Below are 13,489 nucleotides of genomic sequence, written 5' to 3' on the forward strand. Positions count from 1 at the left end.
ACTCAGCCTCCTCCTCTGTGCCTCGCATGACTCCACAGGCCTCCTTGATTTAGAGATCCTCCTTCCAACAGGAAAAATACTTGACAACTTATTTTATAAACTCTTTCTAATATTTTTAAACATTTTTGGTTCAAAAATAATAAGGTGTTTTAAATTCATTATAAAATGGGAGACAGTCAAATTTACAGACTAACTTGTTCAAACTTACTCTTATACTCAAATAGAAATATAATAATAGTTAAAAGTATGTTTAGAACATCAGTTCTAAATCTAGTTTTGGATATGGAACATACTGAAGTAAGCAACCTCTACTAATGGGTGAGAAAAAAGATGGAGAAAGCAGGACTCCAAAAGATTAGCAAAAGTTGAATCAAAAAATTTTTTGAGGGAAGTGCTAGAGTAGCTGCCTCTTCTTCAAACCACCCCTTTGCCTCCAGACGTCGCTAGGGTCAGTAGGCACCCAACTAGGGGCCCGGGTGATGATCATGGGCTCTGTGTCCAACCAGTAGTTTGCAGGTGGCAGCACCAAGGTGATAGAGGAGGTGCCCGAGAATGCTGCCAGGGAAAGAGGAGTGAGCAGCAGCTGTTGCATGGTGCCAGCAGCTATAAATGGTTCAAAATGCACATGGGGTTAGGCTTCCTGTCCATCAAGGGTTCTTAACAAAGGGTCTGTGAACTTGAATTGAAATTCAAAAAACCATTATTCTTGTGGGGATGTGTTGGTACAGGTGTGATATTTATTAAATAATACACAGTATAGTGTGGACTTAGTAAGGAGTCCATGGTTTTCACCTGACTGACAAAGGTGTCTGTGGACCAGAAAAGGTTAAGAATCCCTGCTGTCCATGACCATCCACATTGGGGTCACCATTGTCCCCCCAGTGGACATCTTTGTGCATCAGAGTAAGCTGCACAAGGAGGGCTTCTGGAGCCTGAAGGAGGGCAAGGCAGTGGAGTTCACCTTTAAAAAGTCTGCCAAAAAGGACAGACAATCTCAAGAATTTGGCACCCTGTCAATGGGCCTTACTTTGGAATATATGCTCCCCAGTGTATCAGAGTTAGACTCATTTATAATTTTCCTATACATGGCTCTTTTGCCCCTTTTATTTGAAACTATAATCATCACTATACTTGTTAAATATATGTCCCAGAGACTTAAATCTTTGGTCTGTTCATACACCAGTGGAGTCTTGAATCTCAGCAGAATTGCAACACCTACTCTCCAGTTCACTGGACTTACCGGGACAACTAACAAAAGGATGATCATGGACAACATCCATTCCAAAAAAACAGAGAGTATCTACAACTGCAAGCAAGATAGTTCCAGCCATCTACCCATGGATCTAAGACCCTCTCAATCTGAAACAGAGAGGGTATCACTACCCCCAAATCCTCAGGATTGAGGAATGAACAAACATAAGTGGGGAATGCATCTATGGACTTAAGTAGATTTATGATTTTTCTAGCAATGGAAGAACTTGTATGATTGATATAAAGTCAGTGTCTAGCAGGGGTTCTGAGCTGAGAGAGAGGGAAGAATAGGTGTAACATGGGGTACTATGGAAACATTGGAATTGTCCTGCATGACATTGCAATGACATATAGGCCATTATACATTTTGTCAAAACCTATAAAATTGTGCAGGGCAAAGTGTAAAATATAATGTAAACTCTAGCCCATGGTTAGTAGCAATGCCTCAATATGTGTTCATCAATTGCAGCAAATGGACCACACTAGTGAAAGATGTTAATGTGGGAATGTGTGGGAAGGGGAGTAAGTAGGGTATATGGAAATCACTGTATTTCTGATCTATAATTTATGTAATTTAAAGTTTCTTTGAAAATAAAAAAAATAAAAATAAATACAAACAACAACAATAGAAAAAGAAATCTGGCAAGGGCCTGGAATCTATCCATGTCACAGGACCTGGTGGGGTGTTCTGTACTGGGAGTGAAAGGCGGCCAAAGGGGAAGAAAACACAGAAGCACAGATCAAAAGGAGACAGATGTTACAACTGGGGGGGGGTCTAGACCTAGTGCCAGGGAATGCAAGGTGTCACCACAGCCTAAGAAATGCCACTTCTGCCAGAGAATCAACCATATGGTGGCCTCATGTCCACTGAACGTTCATCAGACCCTGAACTCCCAGGGAAAGCCTTCCTACTTTCAGGAGGAATAAGAAGAGATCCATAATCCCTGCACTGCTCCCAAAGACACAGAATGGAGCCATGGTGAGTGGGGGCAATCCTTGTGAAAGGAGGAGGTGCCAAGGAGCAGACATCCACTGGTAGAGTGGAGAAAGTGGGATAGAGTGGGTAGGGGGCAGCTGGCATTGCTGTGTATCTCAGGTTGGGGTCCACAGTATCACAGGGGTCCCTCTTCCTTCTTGGTGCAGGGACAGGGTGAGGCAAAGGAACTTCAACCATGCTCCTTAAAAATGCAAGTCAGACTTTCAGGAGAGATAGCTTGAAAGCCTGCATGAAATACCCCTGAAATCTCCAGCTTTTTGACAATGGCTTGGAGAGGCAAGTTGTTTTCCTTTGAAAGAGGGATTTATAAACAATATTTTTCATGCCATAGTGAAAAGATTAAGTATGAGAGCAAATTGATGGACCTAACTCAGGAGCCACTACATTCTGTGGGAGGAAATCTCACGGGCAGAGCAGGATTTTACCATGTCTTGTCTACTCACAACCCACTCATTGGACAGCGTGCTGGGAACTGTCCTAACAGTGGGTTGTGATACAGGCAAAAGGGTTGGTTGGGACAGCTGCAGACCTACTGCTCCTAAGCTCAGCCCTATCCCATTCTGTACCAATAATACAGTTTTATTTATTTGCTCCCTTGTATAATTGTACAATAGGTCTTGCTTTCTTCAGAAGGCCAACTGCACTAGCTTTAATGACGTATCTTGAGCATTTTTCAACTTTTTATTTGTTAATACAAATGCTCTGGTTTTGTAATTTTGTCTTTTTTAATCTAAGGCCCTCTTTCCTGCACTGTGTTCCAGGTACACGAACAATCTCAGGGACAAGTCCGTAGTAGCTCCTGGTCTGTACAGAAGGAACACTTCTTTGTTGTTGTTGCTTTATCACCACAAAGAGCAATTATTTGAACTACCTAATTTTTCCAATTACAGCTGGCTTTTCTGCCATAGTGTCCTCTTGAAATCCCTCCACCTGGAAAGGCTTCATGGGAGACTAGGTTTTTAATTGGATCACCCCATGACCTGATCTCCTATGGGTAAACTGGAAATCAGTATAAATGGGAAGGTTGTGCAGAGAAGTTAGGAGAGGTTGGGCCAGATTACAGGTCAAAAGAGGAAGCCAAGTTTAGGTGAGATTTCTATATATGTAATAGGGATTCCTGTCCCCAACCTCTTCATCCTAGGGCATGGGACTTACAGGGCACACCAGAGCCATCCTTCACTGGATTAGGCTAGGCTTGCCATACACAATGGGGCATATGTGTGTGTCCAAAGATGGATGCTTAAAACAAAGACTAGAATCCTTAATCTTTCAAAAATCTGGCCTTCTCCTTCTTCACTTCCAGAGATCCATAAGTGAAGGCTACTTTGTGTTGCCTGGAGTCAGAGTCTTACCAGACTTCAGTAGTGATTAGTGTCATGGTAGCTAAAGGAAAAAGTGTTTTTTGTTTATATGCTGTGGGATCACTGTGTCTTGAGACAGGCCAAATAAATAGAATGCATTGGGTGATATGTGTCTGATCCTGAGTTCTTGTTTCCCCCAAATGGTTCCCCTCTCTAGTTATTGCATTTGTCTGGGCTTTGTAGAACTTCATGAGCAGTTGATTTGGTGATTGCTAGGTGGCCTAGTTGTGTAAATGTGATGGTCTTTCTTGTGTTCTGTTGGAGTTTGTATTGTTTACAAACTTCTTTTTTGTGTTGAAAGAAAAATATCCAAAGCATCTTTGACAGAAGATTCTGCATCAGGCAAAAGGGTCTGAAACATAAGCTTGTAGGCCCCTCTTGCAGGGATCTTGAGCCATCCTTTCTTTTCTGTTTCCCATCCCTGTTTCCTATTTTGGACAAAATCTTCTATCCTGAAAACTTACCCCATCACGCCTCTCCACTTCCTCACCCCAACTCTTCAATGATTTTGTACAAAAAACCTGAAAATCTAGGAACACTCTACCCTTCATTCCTAACCTTCTGAGTTAAGATCATTCCTTGATGTGATTCAAGCCAACAGATTAACACTGTGCATTTGGATTGGCCAAATCTACTTAATCATCAGTCCCAGGATAGAGAGAAACAGTGGTGGTGGTGGTGGGGAATTGGTTTCCATGTAGAAAGTGGGGATGAGAGATCAAGAAAGGGAAGATCAATGTATATCCAAATCACTCAGGAACTTTCATGCAGGTGCAAGAAACTCATGTCAAAGTGGTCACAAGATGATTTAACAAGAGCCAGAAGAATATAACTCCATGTTTACTGCTAGAAACTAATACTTTGTGTGGAATCTTGAATTTATGGAGAGGAAAGGAGGGTAGGAAAATGTGTACCTATCTATTCTTTCCTTACTCTCCCCGACTCATTCCTGAATTGCAGGAGACTAAGCCTGCTTGGGCTTTGGTGACTCCATAATTAGAGAGTTTATTTGATGGTTGATTTTGTATGGGGTATTTCCTTTCCCTTCTGCTATCATTTTTAACACATGCTGAGCCTTTCCCCTTCCCCTCTTTTCCCTAGGAAAATACAATGAACAAATACTTATTGGTACTGAAAAGTAATTCTCTCTTTGGAATTAGTGTCACATATTGGACAAAGGAAACAACTTCAGTTTAAATAAGTCTAATTGTTGTCAGGGAAAACAGTCTGAACATACAGCCTGAATTACAAATACTAAGATATATTCTACTTTTATGAAATTAAACCGAAAGTGTTTTATGAGGTTTTTTTACAAGTACAATCATTTCTTTTTATATGCTAGTGAATGATTTGGTTTTTCAAGTATTGGTTATCAAATACAAATATAATATTCACCCAGAGTATTAAAATGTGCTGAATGAGTTCCTTGATGTCCTTAATCTATCACTCTGGACTTACCACAAATACTATTGAATAAAAAACATATCTTACACTGAATGTATTAGTTAATTGCTTTAATATTTTGCTGCAATAAATTTCATTCCACTAATTTTCTATCACTGATAACTGGGCAGTCATTGTTTATATCTTCATTTTAATTATCAATTTTCTCCTACTTCCTTACTTTAGTCTGCACATTCTTAAATATAAGTGAGTAGGCATTAGCTTCTGGAGAAAAATTAGCTACTGAATGCAAATTTTATCAGTTAAGAAGAAATGAATGGGGGGATGTAGAAATGCCACTCAAGTGACATTGTAAAATGAAGATAAAATGAAATTATTAGTAATACTGATAGTTCAAAGATACTCTTTCATTGGTAGAAAAAATTTAGAAGCACTTTTGAGATGGCTGAGCTAAGGACAATGAATAAATATCAAAGGGGGTATTTTAATATTTCTGTGTTAGAGACAGATCTGATTTTGAATTGTACTTCTGCCATATTAGCTGTGTGAAGTTGGAAAAGTGAAATAAACCCTTTGAATCTTTGTTTCCTTCTCTTTAAAATGTAGATATAGATGGTTAATTTATTATCTTGTATTTTATATTGCCCTTTAGCACCCAGTTTCACAATCATTACCCCAGTACTCCTGTTGATTTATTTGCCCCTCCTAGTCTATGTGATTACACCTAGATTTGATGCCACTCCATTACAGACAATCCTGGTTAGCTTAAACTCATTAGTATGTTCCAATCTACTGAGTTACAATGATTGGTTCAGGGATTGGCACAGAGCTCATCTTAGGATACATTTACTGGAACTACTTGGAAAGATGTTTTCTTACATTTCCAAATTTTGGATGTATGAGGTGTTTTCTCTGTAACTACAGCCATCTTTCAAACAAGAGGGAAGACCCTGAGCCTACTGGTAGCCACTACCAGGATCTTATCCATATAATATAGAGTCAGGGAAAGATCCTTGCCCATGTGGGCCCAGAATCAAAATGTGCCCTAAGCTTCACTACTTTTCATAGAGACAAGTAGTGCCGAAAGCCCTCCTTTTTTTAAGCCAGTCTGATTTGCATTGTCTATTACTTTCACATGAGGGAAATCCGATTTATTACTTAACAATGGTTATGGTGTTCAGTTGTTTGTTCAGACAAGCAATGGCCTGATTTTTACTGTGAAAGTATTTCCTAGATGGATTTGAATCATTAATCAGTTGATTTTATCTATGTCTAACTGCATCTATAGTTAACAGAGGAGATTGCCCTCAACAATGAGGGAAGTCTCCTCATGCAGTCAGTTGGAAGTTCCAAAGCGAAACCTGAGGATTTCAGAGGTCAGGAAGAAAAAATCCTAACTTTTCTTTAGCTAGCCATGTTCTCCTGGGGAGTACAACTTCACCTTCAGAGTTTCCAGCTTGTGCCTTTCCCTACAGTATTTGGACTTGCCAATCCCCACAGTCATGTAAGCCAATTCCTACAACAAATCTATCATCTATCCACCTATCTATCTATCTACCGATCAATCTATCTCATTTGTTCTGTTTTCCTGGAAAACTCTGACTAATACATTACTCCATTAAGATTATTCTGAAAATTAAATGAGATGATATACATAAAGCACTTAAAACAGTACTTGGTATATAGCACTAGTTCAGTTAAACCCATGTAACTGAATGGCATGTAAACAGCTTAGCCAATAAAAAAATGTTTCAATGGTTCCTATCAAGAGAAATTAAATCCAGCAAGCATTTAATTTTAATTCAACTCAGAAAGTACTTATTAACTCAACAATATTAAACAATTTATTTGAACAAGACATGTGCCCAATACTGATGGTTATACCAAGAAGTAAAATAATGATTACCTCAGTACTTTGCTGATACAAAAAGAGAGAAACAAGTACGTTAGTGAATTGAGTTATTTGTAATCTCCCAAGGAGACAAGCATTTAGAGAATTGTTTAAACAGTGTGTGATTATGAGACAAACTGTGTGTTATTGTACATAGGCAAATGAGTGCTATAGAGGATACACTAAGATAAAGAATCATATATAGGAAGATAAAATTCCCTAGAGAGAAGTGCTTGGGTGTTAAATTATATTTTTTTAACATATTAAAGAATAAGCATGTGAGAAAAAAATGTCTAACAGCCCAAATACACAAGTTCTATTCCCTTGCCTTTATTCCTTTTTTTTGCTTTGCTTTGGTGATATTTGTAAATTATTTAGTCCCTTAAATTCTTTTGGGTTGTTAGTCTTGCTTGAATATACCAAAATCTCGATATAGTTTTGAGTGCCTGTATGCAACAGGAACTCTTCTAAGTCCTTGAGATATATCGGTAAATTAAACAGGAAAAAAACCTTTATCCTTGTCATGTTTCAATCTTTATTTAAGTAGTTATTTCCTCTTAGAAGCTACCAACTACAAGCATCATGTGGTTGCTTTGAGAATTAAATGTGATAGTCTTTGCAATATTGTACCTATGAACCACTGGTAAAATGTTGATTCCTTTCCTCAGGTTTGGCTTTATAAAATATTCAATTTCAGTGAATATCTATCTATTTATGAACTGTCTTAATTTGCATTTCCTTAGAAACAGATAGTAAGTAAAGGACGAGTGCAAATAGTTTTTTGGGGAAGTGATACTAGAATATATTAATAGGTAGTGGAGAAATGGGACAGGAAAGAGAAGAAAGTCAATAAATGGTGCTTTTCCAAACAAGTTACTGATCTGGACAATTGGAACATAATCCTGCTGGGAACTCTGAGACCCAGTGAAGAACATGTACCTTGGAGTTGTTCTAACCAAGGACTTAGGGAGAGGGGTTATTTATCCATCAGTTTCTGTCATTAATTAAAAAAATTTTTTTTACAAATCAATTTTATTTATATATATTAATAAAGCATAAATCCATCCAAAGTGTAAAATAATGGTATATGGTATAATCACATAGTGGTGCATTCATAACTTTAATCATTTTTAGAGCATTTTCATTATTCCAGTAATAATAAAATTACTAAAAAACAAAAAACAAACAAAACTCATCACTCTCAATGTCTCCATACTTCCCGTCATACATACTACTATTCTGTTTCTTTCTTTCTAGTTTACTTGTATTTATGTTTTGTAAAACAGTCTTAAATATGCAATATCATCCATATTCGTATTTTACAGGTTTCACTATGCTGTACATCTCCATGTTACATTTTTTAGCTTTCCTTCTAGTAATTTACATGTCCTTGGACTTTCTTTTCTTTTTTCCACTCTAGTCCATATTTAATTCCTTCATTCTGTGGACCTTGGGATGGTGATGTCCTCTCCACCTCTAGATCAAGAGGGGGCTTAGATGCTGCATGGATGATGGCTGCAATTCCTCTGCTTACAGTTGTAGGCACTCTTGATTCCCTAGACTTTCCTTTCAACCACTATCATACCCATATAATACCTCTGCTATTCACAAACACCATGATGTGCTCTCACCATTTCCATTCATTTCCAAAGATTTATAAACAATCTTTAACCAATTCTTCACAGATTAACCATTGACTTTCCATTCTCTACCTTCATTCTATTTTTTGGTGACCTATATTCTAATTATTAATTTCATGAGTTTACATAATATATTTAGTTCATAAGAGCATATCCATATATTATTTGTCCTTTTGTGTGTAACTTGCTTCTCTCAACTTAATGTCCTTCAGGTTAATCCATGTTATCATATGCCTCATGACTTCATTTTTTCTTATTGCTACATAATATTCTATCATATGTATATACCACAATTTGTTTATACATTCATCAGTTGGTGGACACCTGGGTTGTTTCCAACTTTTGGCTGCTATGAATGCTGTGCAGATGTCTATTCATGTCACTGCTCTCAGGTCTTCTGGGTATAAACCTAGTAATAATTTTGCAAGTTCACATGGCAAGTTTACATTTAATTTCCTTAGGAACTGCTGAACAGTTTTCCACAGTGGCTGTACCATTCTACATTCTCCAACAGTGAGTAAGCATTCTATTTCTCCACATCCTTGCCAACATTTACAGTTTTCAGACTTTTTTAATGTTGGCCAGTCTAACGTGTGAAATATCTCATTGTAGTTTTGATTTACATTTCCCTAATTGCTGGTGATATTGAACATTTTTTCATGTGTTTCTTTGCCATTTGTATTTTTTCTTTGGACAATTGTCTTTTCAAGTCTTTTGCCCATTTTTTAATTGGGTAGTGGGTCTTTTTACTGTTGAATTACATGATCTCTTTATAGATAATAGATGTTAAACCCTTATGGGATATGAGATTGCCAAATATTTTCTCCCAGTGAGTTGGCTACCTTTTCACCCTTTTGACAAAGCCATTTGAGGTGCAAAAGTTTAATTTCTAGGAGATCCCATTTGTGTATTTTTTCTTTTGTTGCTCATGCTTTAGGTGTAAGATTTAAGGAACTACTGCCTACCACAATATCTGGTGCAGCTGGGAGGGCTTAATAGCCTTGTCAAAAAAGCTATTTTAGATGTAAGGATCTAATTCTGAATTCTTAATTTGGTTCCATTCATCAATGTGTCTGTCTTTATGTCAGTACCATGCTCTTTTTAACATTGTAGCTAAGAAATATGCTTTAAAGGCAAGAAGTCAGAGTCCTCCAACATAGTTCTTCATTTTTAAGACATTTTTGGCTATTCAGGGCCCCTTATGCTTCCAAATAAATTTGATTATAGTCTTTTCTATTTCTGCAAGAAAGGCTGTTGGGATTTTTATTGGGATTTCTTTGAATCTGTAAATCAGTTTGGGTAGAATTGACATCTTAACAATATTTAGTCTTCTAATCCATGACTACAAAATGTCCTTCCATTTATTTAAGTGCTCTTCAGTTTCTTTTTTTTTTAATTTAATTCAATTTTTTAAAAGACTTATTTTTTTTATTTCTCTCCCCTTTCCTCCCCCCGACCCCAGTTGTCTGTTCTGTGTCTATTTGCTGCGTTGTTGTCTTTGTCTGCTTCTGTTGTTGTCAGCGGCACGGGAATCTGTGTCTCTTTTTGTTGCGCCATCTTGCTGTATCAGCTCTCTGTGTGTGCAGTGCCATTCTTGGGCAGGCTGCACTTTCTTTCATGCTGAGCGGCTCTCCTTATGGGGTGCACTCCTTGCACATGGGGCTCCCCTACGCGGGGGACACCCCTGCATGGCAGGGCACTCCTTGCATGCATCAGCACTATGCATGGGCCAGCTCTACACGGGTCAAGGAGGCCCGGGGTTTGAACTGCAGACCTCCAATGTGGTAGACGGACACCCTAACCACTGGGCCAAGTCCACCACCCTCTTCAGTTTCTTTTAGCAATGTCTTATAGTTTTCTGAATACAGGTCTTTTATATCCTTGGTTAAGTTTATTCCTAAATATTTGATTGTTTTATTTGCTATAATAATAAGTGGATTATTTTTCAGATTTCATCATCTGATCACACATCAATATTGTACAGCAACACTCTTGAGTTATGTGTACTATTCTTACATCCCACACCTTTGCTGAACACATTAATTCTAGTAGCTTTGTTTATGGATTTTTCAGGATTTTCTAAATATAGAATCATCTCATCAGCAAATAGTGCAAGTTTTACTAATTCCTGTCCTATTTGGTTGCCTTTGATTTCTTTATTTAGCCTAATTGCTCTAGCTTGAACTTCTAGCGCAATATTGAATAACAATGGTGACAATGGGCTTCCTTATCTTGTTCCTGATCTCAGCAGGAAAATTTTCAGTCTTTCACTATTCATTACAATGCTAGCTATAGGTTTTCATTTATGCATATTAAGAACACGTCCTTCTATTCTGATTTTTGGTGTATTTTTATCAAGAAAGGGTGCTGTGTATTGTCAGATGCCTTTTCTGCATCAATTGGGAGGATCATATGATTTTTCTTCTACAATTTATTAATGAGGATTATTATACTAATTGATTTTCTTATGTTGAACCATGTTTGCATACCTGGGGTAAAACCCACTAGATCATGATATATAATTCATTAAATCTGCTTTTGGGTACGGTTTGCAAGTATTTTGTTGAGTAGTTTTGCATCTACATTCATTAGAGATATTGGTCTCTAATTTTCTTTTGTTGTAGTAGCTTTATCTGGTTTTGGTGTTTGGGTGATGTTGGACTCATAGAATGAGTGTTCTTTCTTGTTCAATTTTTTGGAAGAGCTTGAACAAAATTGTTATTAGATCATGTTTAAATGATTGCTGGAATTCACCTGTGAAGCCATCTGCTTCTGGGCTTTTCATCTTGGGAGGCTTTTAATGACTGTTTCAGTCTCTTCACTTGTGATTGGTTTGTTGATGTCTTCTATTTCTTCTCCAGTCAGTGTAGATGGTTTGTGTGTTTCTAGGAGATTGACCATCTCATCTACATTGCCTAGTTTTTTTGACATAGAGTTGTTCATAGTGTACTCTTACATTCATTCTTATTTTTGCGGGTTCAGTGGTAATGTCCCCCATCTCATTTCTGATTTTATTTATTTGCATCTTCTCTCTTTTTTCCTTAGTCAGTCTTGTCGATTTTGTAGCTCTTCTCAAAGAACAAACATTCGGATTTATTGATTCTCTCTACTATTTTTGTTCTTAACTTCATTTATTTCTGCTCTGATCTTTACTATTTCTTTCCTTCAGCTTGATTTGGGATTACTTTGCTGTTCTTTTTCTAGTTCCTCCAGGTGTGCCTTTAGATCTTTACAGATGTCAGTTAGGTCTAGTTCATTTATCGTATTAATCAAGCTCTCTGTTTCTTTATTTATCCTCTCTTGAGTTGTTCTATCCAATACAGGGAGTGATGTATTGACGTCTCCAAATATTACTGTAGAGACATCTACTTCTCCCTTCAGCTTTGCCAGTGTGCACCTCATTTATCTTGAGGTACTCAGATCAGCTGCATAAATATTTACTATATTTATGACTTTTTGGTGAATCAGTTTTTTATCAATATATAATAATCTTCTTCATCCCTTATAACAGTTTTGCATTTGAAATTAATTTTGTCCAATATTAGTATTGCTACTCCAGATCTTTTTTAGTTTTATTTGCATGGAATATCTTTTCCAACCTTTCACTTTGAATTGCGATGTCCTTACATCTGAGATAAGTCTCTTGTAGACAATATATAGATGGCTTATACATACCACACACCCACATATATATATAGTTATCCATTCTATCAGTCTCTGCATTTTTATTGGGAGTTTAAGACATTAACATTCAATGTTTTTACTATAAAGGCATTACTTATTTCATCTATTTTGTCCATTGTCTTTCTGTTGTCATATCATACTAATGCCTGTCTTTTTACACTTTACCATTCCTAATAATCTTCATTTTTACACTCTTTTCCAAGTCTCCCACCCTCGTTTTTACATTTCAGGCAGCTGCAGCACTCCCTTTTGTACCTCTTATAATTCTGGTCTTTTGGTAACATATTCTACCATTTTTTGTTTGCCTCTGAAAGCTTTGAACTCACTCTCATTTTTGAAGGACTGCCTTGCTGAATAAAGAATTATTGGTTCACAGTTTGTCTCTTTCATTTCCCTAAATACATCATACCACTCTCTTCTCTCCTCCATGGTTCCTGATGAGAGGTTGGTACTTAATCTTATTGAGGGTCCCTTGTATGTGATGCTTTGCTTTCCTCTTGCTGCTTTCAGAATCCTCACTTTATGTCATTCTGAAAAGTATGTGTCTTGGGGTAGGTCTACTCAGATTTATTCTGTTTGGGGTGCATTGTCCTTTTTGGAAATTGATATTTATGTCTTTCATAAGAGTCGGGAAGGTTTTAGTTATTATTTCCTCAAATATTCTTTCTGTCCCTGTATTAGTCAACCAAAGGAGTGTTGATACAAAATGCCAGAAATAGGTTGATTTTTATAAAGGGTATTTATTTGGGGTAAAAGCTTACAGATACTAGGCCTTAAAGCATAAATTACTTCCATCACCAAAGTCTATTTTCCTGTGTTGGAGCAAGATTGCTGCCAGCGTCTGTGAAGGTTCATGCTTCAGACGTTTCTCCCTTCCTGGGGCTTGCCTCTCTTTCCTCTGTGTGCTTACTTCCTGAGGCTCAACCTTAAGACTTCAGCACCAAACTCCAACATCAAAACTCCAACATCAAAACACCCTTAACTCTGTCCTCTCTCATGCCTTTTATCTCCACCAAGGGGTGGGGACTCAATGCCCTACTGGCACAATAGGTTTACATAATTACCTAATCAAGTAAACCTGTGACTCCAATATAATCTAATATGCCCAGAGGAAAATATCAGTTTATAAGCATAATCCAAAATTTCTTTTTGGAATTCATCAATAATATCAAACTGCTACAGTCTTCTCCTTCTGGAACACTGATAATGCATGTGTTTGTGTGCTTCGCATTGTCATTCAATTCTTTAGACCCTGTTCCAT

At 37.3% G+C, this 13,489-nt stretch overlaps 1 protein-coding gene and 1 pseudogene across 9 annotated transcripts in view; one reads left to right on the forward strand and one right to left on the reverse strand.

Annotated features, from left to right (window-relative positions):
* The window catches only part of CCSER1 (coiled-coil serine rich protein 1), a 1,483,327-nt gene that overhangs the window by 655,302 nt on the left and 814,536 nt on the right, over positions 1–13,489 (reverse strand). The gene's annotated exons all lie outside the window — the stretch shown is intronic.
* Positions 486–3,114, forward strand: LOC139436944 (protein lin-28 homolog A-like; annotated as a pseudogene).

This window comes from Dasypus novemcinctus, chromosome 1 (assembly GCF_030445035.2).
Source record: "Dasypus novemcinctus isolate mDasNov1 chromosome 1, mDasNov1.1.hap2, whole genome shotgun sequence".
NCBI classification, from domain to species: domain Eukaryota; kingdom Metazoa; phylum Chordata; class Mammalia; order Cingulata; family Dasypodidae; genus Dasypus; species Dasypus novemcinctus.